This window comes from Anomalospiza imberbis, chromosome 6, assembly GCF_031753505.1.
Source record: "Anomalospiza imberbis isolate Cuckoo-Finch-1a 21T00152 chromosome 6, ASM3175350v1, whole genome shotgun sequence".
Classification (NCBI taxonomy): domain Eukaryota; kingdom Metazoa; phylum Chordata; class Aves; order Passeriformes; family Viduidae; genus Anomalospiza; species Anomalospiza imberbis.
Window position 1 is genome coordinate 40,148,457 of NC_089686.1, and position 8,417 is coordinate 40,156,873.

Below are 8,417 nucleotides of genomic sequence, written 5' to 3' on the forward strand. Positions count from 1 at the left end.
AGCAAAATATTCAGTTTTTCCCACTTATCTAGCACTATCAGTGTTTCTTCTACTGTACTAATATTTTTTGGGATCATGGTGACTTGAATACTGATCTCCTACTTTGTCCAAAACTGCCCATTATTCCCCTGAGTTTCCTTATCTGCAGCAATACTGCTGCCATTCTTTGTTCAAGGTGTGAGCATAAATTGTCATTAACTGTGAGCTGTTAATGCATTTGTTTCACTTTTTCAAGCACAAGGCCTCTCTTCAGACTGTGGCATTTGTCACAAGAAGCGTAATTTACTGGGCTGATTTCTGTCTTCAGCTTTTCTTTGCCTGTCAGCTTAGGATCTTTCAATTTCTTATCTGAGCTGTGCCTGTTACCTCCCTCAAATGACCAGAACGTCTCACCAGCTTTAATAATTTGCATATTCATGTATGTTTTCAACTTCTTTTTATATTCTTCCATACACACCATTATACATCTTTGTAAAGCATGCAGTACTCTGTGCAGTTCAATAATGCAAACACATAAAGGTATAATTTATCAGAATTAATGGAAAACTAATGGAAAAGCCAGGCACTTCCAAAACAACTCTTATCAAAATTATTTTCAGACAGCCCAATAATTCTTTTTTTTCAAGAAAAACATGCTCAAATATTTTTCAGTTATTCTCTGTGGGTTTGCAGGTTTTAGGTGCAATGGTGATTATGCCTACTCTCCTCTTTTGTGCAGAAACTTTTCTTCATCAGTGATCACCAGAGAGCTGAATTTAAAAACATCAATTTCATTCATTGCCTATATTGTATCAACATGCTTACTTTGCATCAGATAAACCTCTATACAGCAACCCACTCATCTGTCTCATGCAAGAGGCTCTTTTTATCAAGTTTCAAATCCCATGGCTCCTCCACTGATATCTACCAGGGAAAAAATAAAGAAAAGAGAAAAAAAAAAAAAAAAAAAAAAGAGGATTGTGCTGTAAATATTCTGCACATTTGCTTTGAATATGAGTTCAACCAGAGGAAGCCAAAATGCCTGTTCCAAGATAGGCATTTTCATGGGAATAATTGTGATTATATTTCCTGTGCTTACCAGGAACAGGTCTTGATGAGAATCTCTTTCAGCCCAACATCTGAAGCCTTGCTAATTTCTCACTTTGCAATAGGATACTAGAGTCATTGCCTGTCTTCAAGCTTGCTTTCAATTCTCTTGCTCTCAGCTCCAGTTCAGTAAAAGAAATTGTGTGACTTTGTGAAGAGCCCAAAGTTTGAATTTTGCCAGCTGTGATGGTTTATTGCAACAACAGTTTTGCTGTGCAAAGTAGTTACTTTTCCTGAAAATGCATTTTCCCAACATTCTGCCAAAATTCACAACAAAGACATAATTCCGTAGCTTTAACAATGAAACTTATTTTCTTCTATGTAACAGAAAAACAAGACTGTTATAGAGTACTGTGTTAGCACAAAAAAAAAACCCAACCAAACCAACCAACCAAACAAGGAGATCAATCATTACCTCACTTGACTATCATAATCTCTGGCATTAATTTCTGTAAATGAAAAGAACTTGAAAAAAATTCATCGAAGGCTGTCCCCATCACAACAGTGACACTGGTTGGCTCACAGTTTTGTTCCCCTTTTAGTTAGTAGCAAACCAGTTCAGTCAGCAAATAAGATGAGCTTTCTCAGAGAGAACCTTCCTCCTTCATACAGTTGTTCTATTTGCATTATGAGCTCAGTTTAGACTTACCCCTCAAAACAGGCTGTACCTTTTTGCTTGTGCTCAGTATTGTAGACCAAAAAGACACACTTGATTACAATTATTTCATATGCAAGTATCATCTTGAAGTTAACTCCTGGTCCACAAGAAGTGGCCAAGGTCTGAGTGACTTAGGCAGAGCCAAAATTTCACATGCAGGTATGCTGCAACAACAGATTTGTTTCTTTTCTGAAACCCCCTCATCTGAGGCTTTGCAATGTTTGACATTGAGGAGATTTTAATTGGTCTGAAAATACTGGTGCATCTTGTATTATCCTCTTGAAGCTCGGGTTTGTCATAAAAATATGGAAATTAATGATGCTTGAAGAACAACATTTGGTAAAAGTTTATGAACACAAGGTTGCATGGACAATTGTATCAAATCTAGATGAAGTCTCCTTGGGTCAACATTGAAAAAAAAAATTAGGTTTGTTTGAGAAATTTCTAACCTCATTTCCTCAACACTAAAATAGAAAAGCATCCAAAAATGTACAAAAAGACAGGCTCTTATCAATACATAAACACTGCACCCTCATTAGTTTTCATTTGCAAAGTTAATGAAGTAGAAAACACCAGCAGTTTGGAATTTATAGCCCTAAGAAGATTGGTAAATAAAAGCAACAGACTCGCCCAATATTACTGACTCGTTCCATTTAAAGTCTCTTCTGGAGGACTTAAGAGGCAATATATATTGCTTTTAGAAAAATGGCATCTAAATCAAGAGAAACACACAGAATCAAGTAGGCTGATGGAAATCTATCTTTTAACTTGATGGCAGTAATGCCTGCAGAATTTGGAGAGATTTATGCCAGGGCTCAAGGAATATAATATTCCTCTTGAATTAACTAATTTTTGCAATCATTGTACTGTGAGTGGTACACAGCTGCCAGGAAAGATTTGTGGCCTGCCTGAAGTACTAATTATCTTTCATTTTCTACAGTAAAAGTGTCTGGAAATATGAGTGATAGCAGCAAATTTTACACATCACTAATGATGGAATTAAAAGTAAGCTCCATCATGTCTAGTAACAATTTTTGTAAATAACATAAAATAAAATACATAAATTAAATAATTGGAATATGTTCAAGAAAAGTTAATTTAGTATTTTTTTTTCATCTAATGATATTTCCTATCACAACTGACTTATCAACCTTAGTTCCTACTAAAAAAGAGTATTATTAGGAGAGGCTAATTTTGTTCAAGTAAAGGGTAGCCCAAGAAAGGGCAATCTAAAACCAGCCCAGTGTGGACTAAAAATTCTCTCTAAACCACTGCTTTAAAGCTAATCAGATCTCACTCTTGACATGTACCACGGAAAGTCTTTTGGATTTCCTGTGATCAGTCTTGTGTTCCAGACACTTGCCAAGTCCCAGCTGATGACTGTGGGACTCTCCCACATGATTCTGACTCATTCACTCTTTCACTAATCACAGCGCAGAAAAATCATGGTTTCCAAATACAAATATTGGTGTCTTTCCTGACAGGTACAACTCACCCAACTGTTTGAATAACTCTGTCTGAAACACTGATTTTATTGGTAGTCTGGAAATATTTTTTTCTAACTAAACAAAAGTTACAGGTATTTGAATGAAAAGATAATAAATAAAATCACATTTTTACCATTTGAAGAAAAAACTGCTCTATGCCTAAAAAATGAAGGTTGAAAGGTTGAAGCCAAAATGTAGGTCAGACTTAAAAATGGCATGGAATTAATCATCACTGAGGCACAGAGAATGAGCTCAGATTACTTAGAGTGTTTGAGAAGCTGGGAGCATTTGAGAATTGCCTCTGGGGCATACGCAAAAGAGAAATTTAGTAAGGTCTTTAAATACACTCCTGAGAATCAATGGGTCACAGGGGAATGCATCAGAAATGCCCATTGGTATCAAGAAGAAATTTTCAAGGGTTAACACACATAAACACACAGTCTCAGAGGGGAAGCTTACTTTAGAATGTGGGTGATTCCACAAGTCAGTTTTGTGTACTTGTCAGCAGCGAGATGGTTCTAGCTTTGGCTTTGACAATTGGAATCTTTATGTACACGGGGGAATTTTTTTTTTTTCTTAAATCTGCAAATGCAGAATCTCTATTGGAGGTTTAGGCTGATTATTGTCATCAAATATCAAAGATGTTCATGTACATGAACTACACAGCTCACTGCACTACATGCCCCCTAGTTCCTAATTTTCAATATTTCTGTCTTTTGTTGCACATCTTTTGGCTCAGCTGCTTGTAAATTGGTACAAGGTGTCCCAGCCAGACATGAAGCTGTAGGGAAACAGAGAGTAGAACCACAGCTGTGATGTCTTGTTTATAGGCAATATCCCTACACACACTACTGAGTGCTAACTTATAGTTACACTAATAACATTTTTTTCTCAGTTTCAAACCAAATGCAATGTTTACCAATTACCACAGTGCAGCAATACAAGTTTTATCTTGATAATTGCCCTGTGCCCTCCTACGAGGCTCAGGCAAGCAGATTCCATGCTTCAGCAGTCAGAGAAGTCCTCTGCTCAAAGGAAACCTTGGAACAGGCAGTGGTATGGAGTCAGAATCACAAGGGGATTGTAATCTCACCGGCATCTCACTTCTGCGCCACTTGTGATGTCCTTGGAGGTTACTGAGACACAGGAGCAGGCTGAGCAGCTTAAAGGGAGAACTTGGTATCTGAATGTTCTGAGGAAAGTGCCTTTCTCTGGACTATGTTACTGGAAGAAGTTTCATAAGCCAGCTTGACAAAAGAAACAGTGAAAATAATAGAAAAGCCTACACCTGATGTTTACTGGATACCCTGTCCAACTGGCATAAACTTAGTGCTAAAGGGAGACTGCTCAGGCAGCAGCTTTTCCTTCAACACTGGTGATGATGGAATGGAATTAATAACCTTTTTAAAAAGAAATTAGATATTTGAAGGGCCAGGGCTTAACTTGATAAGACCCTAGACTCAGTTTCAGCTGAACCTTGCTTAAAGAAAAGAGCATATAAATGGCTCAGAAAATATGTTAAATGCATTTTCAATCCTGATGGCACTACTTACAGGCTGAAAGTGACATAGCGAAATGAGAAGTTAAACACTTTTCTCAGCTTCTCAGTGGGTGACTGTACATCTTGAGGTCAGTTTAAAGGACAGCATGGAGCCAGCTGACATCCTGCACCCATGCTAGATAACAGTTAACAGTTTCTTAAGTAGCTCTTCTATTACAGCTGTTACCTGATTCAACCTTTTCAAATGTGGGAAAAAAAAAAAAAAAAAAAAGAAAAAGAAAAAAAAGGAAAACACCTCTTCAGGAAGGTGTTACAAAAGTTTTATTTGTTGTGACAACCTGACACTATTGAGACTGTGGGGAGTAAAAATGAGGTAGAAAGTGTGGCCTAACGGGCCATCACATGCTTTAAGCAGTGAGGGAGAAAAACCCTGCAGCTGACAATATCGAACATTTAACAGAAAAATAATGAAGAATTAAATTTGATGTAACACATGGTTCCATCCAGGAAAGAAGGACAGCAGAAACACTCACAAAAATAAGTGTCAGGAGGTGATTTAGCATGTTCAGCAGGGGACAGTATTTTCCACTCTGTTGATAATACAATCAAGTTCTTTGTGCTGTCATTGGTAGAAGAAGAAAGATTAGATCTTCCTCTCCTCTGAATGTTGTGGCACTCATGGCAGAGCTGATTCTCTAGCAATTATAGCCACGCTGAGCTAATGTGACTTACAGGCAGCAAAGAGCCCTGTCCAGAGACTGTACCCACACTGCACACCTGGAGACTCCATGAGCTCTGCTCTCACTCACCTTCAGCATCTCAACATCACACAGGTACAGGCCACAGCCAGTCTGGGCACACCAAGCATCATCACAAAGGGGCTAGTAACACCTCTCTTGCCTATGTGATGACTCTGAATGTGCCAGCTCAGGTGTTAGACCTTCTGGTTTTACATATCTCAAGGCAGAATATCACAGTCGAGCTTCAGCCCTTCCTTCCTCTGAGTCTGGGGTGAACGGGCTTGGAGCTTGAGGAGAAACTGAGACACAGCTAGACTGGGCAATACTGGGTAAAGCCAGAAAGGTCCTGGACAAGGCTTCACACAAAAGACACAAGACTAATGTAATTCACAATGCAGTAGATCTGGTGCCTATTAAAGTGGATTGTACTTAATATCGCACACTTCTCCAATTATTACACTGTATTGCTGGTTTCCACTCATTGCTTCTGAAGTGGCAGAAAAGTTCTTAGAATACAGAATATGCAACCAACAGTACTGCATATGTAGATCTTATCAGGATATAGTGATTTAAGTTATTTTGAATTAAAGAAACTATTTCAACTCCCCTGCCTGTTGCCTAGGCAATCTGTGACCTTTTCTCTTGCCAAGATGTTCTAATGTTGTTCTTAACCCAAGTCTGTCTTTTGAAAGGATTTTATTCACATTGAGCCTGAGTTATTGATGTAAAAATCAAGTTGCTGCAATTACATAACTGCTACCAGAAATGCAGCAAACATTTAAGAGTCTTATGGCACAGTACTGAGCCCAGAAGCACACACAGTTCTGGAGACAAGTCAAGGCAGTGATACAGACAAGCTTTCAAACAAGAGAGGAATCACAGGAAAAGAGAATAAAGAAGTTGCAGTAGCTTACAAAACACTTAGGGAGAAGACAGGAAAGAGAGAAAACAGATCCTCTGTAGTCGACAAGGTTTCGCATGGCTTTTGCTCATTCTTGCCTTTCTTATCTCATTTTAACCTCAACACCTTTTAAAGACTTTAAGTCAGAAGACAATAACAGTTTCTGTGGAACAAGGCAGGCTGGAGGCAGTTACATACTGTAAAGCTGGGGTAATTTAATGACAAGTCTCCTAAGGACTAGGACTTTCTCAGTCCTGTAATAATCCTCAAACCAGTACAAGTGCATCCATGCATGTTTAATTCAATCCTCATTTCACAATTTCACTTTTTTTTCCGTAGTCATATTAGCTAAAGTCATCTAGAGACTTCACCAAAATGACTTACCAAAATACCAGTTCTGGTACAGAAATCTAAAAATTATTTTCTGCCTTGAGAAGCACATCCTCATCTCATACTGCATTTGTACATAAAGCTACAGGATGCACCTGAACAGAAAAATATTGATTATATGATTTGGTTCCATGCTTTAGAGTATTGCTGTTGTTGCAAATTTCACTGCAAGACAATGGCCTAGGGATTTATGGACCAGCTCTATGATGATCTAGTATAAGTGCCATGCCATTCTTTCACATCTTTAGCAACACTGGGATCAGACAGGTCTTTTCCAAGGAACTAGTTGATTTTTTCTTCTCTTCAACGATAAGTGGCACTCAGACAATGTGAGAACTCCACAGTCTGTTCCTATGTGGAGGAATTAAAGGATTGAATGAGCTTTTAGAGTAAAACAACTAAATCATTTCAAAAGGCTGGGCTCTCTGAAGAAGGTCAGTGAAATAAAAGTCCTTACCACCCCCTATTTGTTCTGTTTATGGGGAAAGAGAACAGAGTATATCATACAATGTCTGTTACTAACCAATACGGAATGAATTTGAAATTAGGTCTTTCCAAGCAAGAAGGAAATTATCATATATTGAAAACAAGGGAAGAAAGTTGCAAGTGATTTCAAATGCCTTCTACTGGAACATTTTACAATCAGTTTTTAAGCATTTTCCTACTGGAAAGGGAGGTGGCTATTCAATCAAACTGCAGGAAAGCATCCATGTGAAGTATTGAGGGCGTAATTGTTTAAGACCTGATTTGCTGGGGAAGCAGAATTGCATTCAGTGATCAGAACACATTAATTTGGATACTTGAGGTAGTGAATCACTGTGGGGTTTTTTAGACTATGATAACCCATGAACATAGTCTGACAGGGAAGTGTTGTTTTTCCTGCCCTTGTTATCCAGCAAACATAACCTGGGTAGTCTTTTATTTATCCTGATAGTAGTTAGTAATGAACAAGTTTCAGTTTGGTTCACCTCTACACTTTGAAAAACAGAACATACATACCCAGACTACATGGAGGAAAACACAGGTCATTTAATCTGGGTTTCCTCTTCAATATTTTCTAGGTTCTGCATGTTAATTTTCTAACTATCAACTTTAAATGAACTTTATTATTTTCCCATCTACCAAGGGCTGCCAGACTCTCCAAGGACAGAGTTTTAACAAGACCACTAATAGTTCATGACCAGCTGCAGGTAAAAAACTGCCATCCTTTTCTCTCATAGATGTAATGTGCTGCTTTCAAGTCACTGTTACCTGCTTATTGACCAAGATCCTAGTAATTCAAATTATAAGCCGTCAGAGAGAACCACAGAGCACAGCACCACTTCCAGTTTGATTTTCATAGATATTCTTACCAAAGTTTTGGTGAAGACTTAACTACTGTTACTGAGAAGAAAAAAACAAACAAACAAAACGACCCAACAAAGCCAACTCCAAAAAAACCTCAAAAAAATAACCCCAAACAAACAAAACAAACCAACCCAAATTTGCTGGTGGGAAAGAAGTATAGAAATAACACTTGAATAATAACACCCTAGAGTTTCTTCTTTGCTTCTGTTTTGCTTTAAAGCAGGCTTCTATCAGCGCCATATTTGTATATTTCTTTAGTGCTGGTCTTGTTTTTTCTATTTTCTTGCCAAAGGGCAAAAGAGGAGAA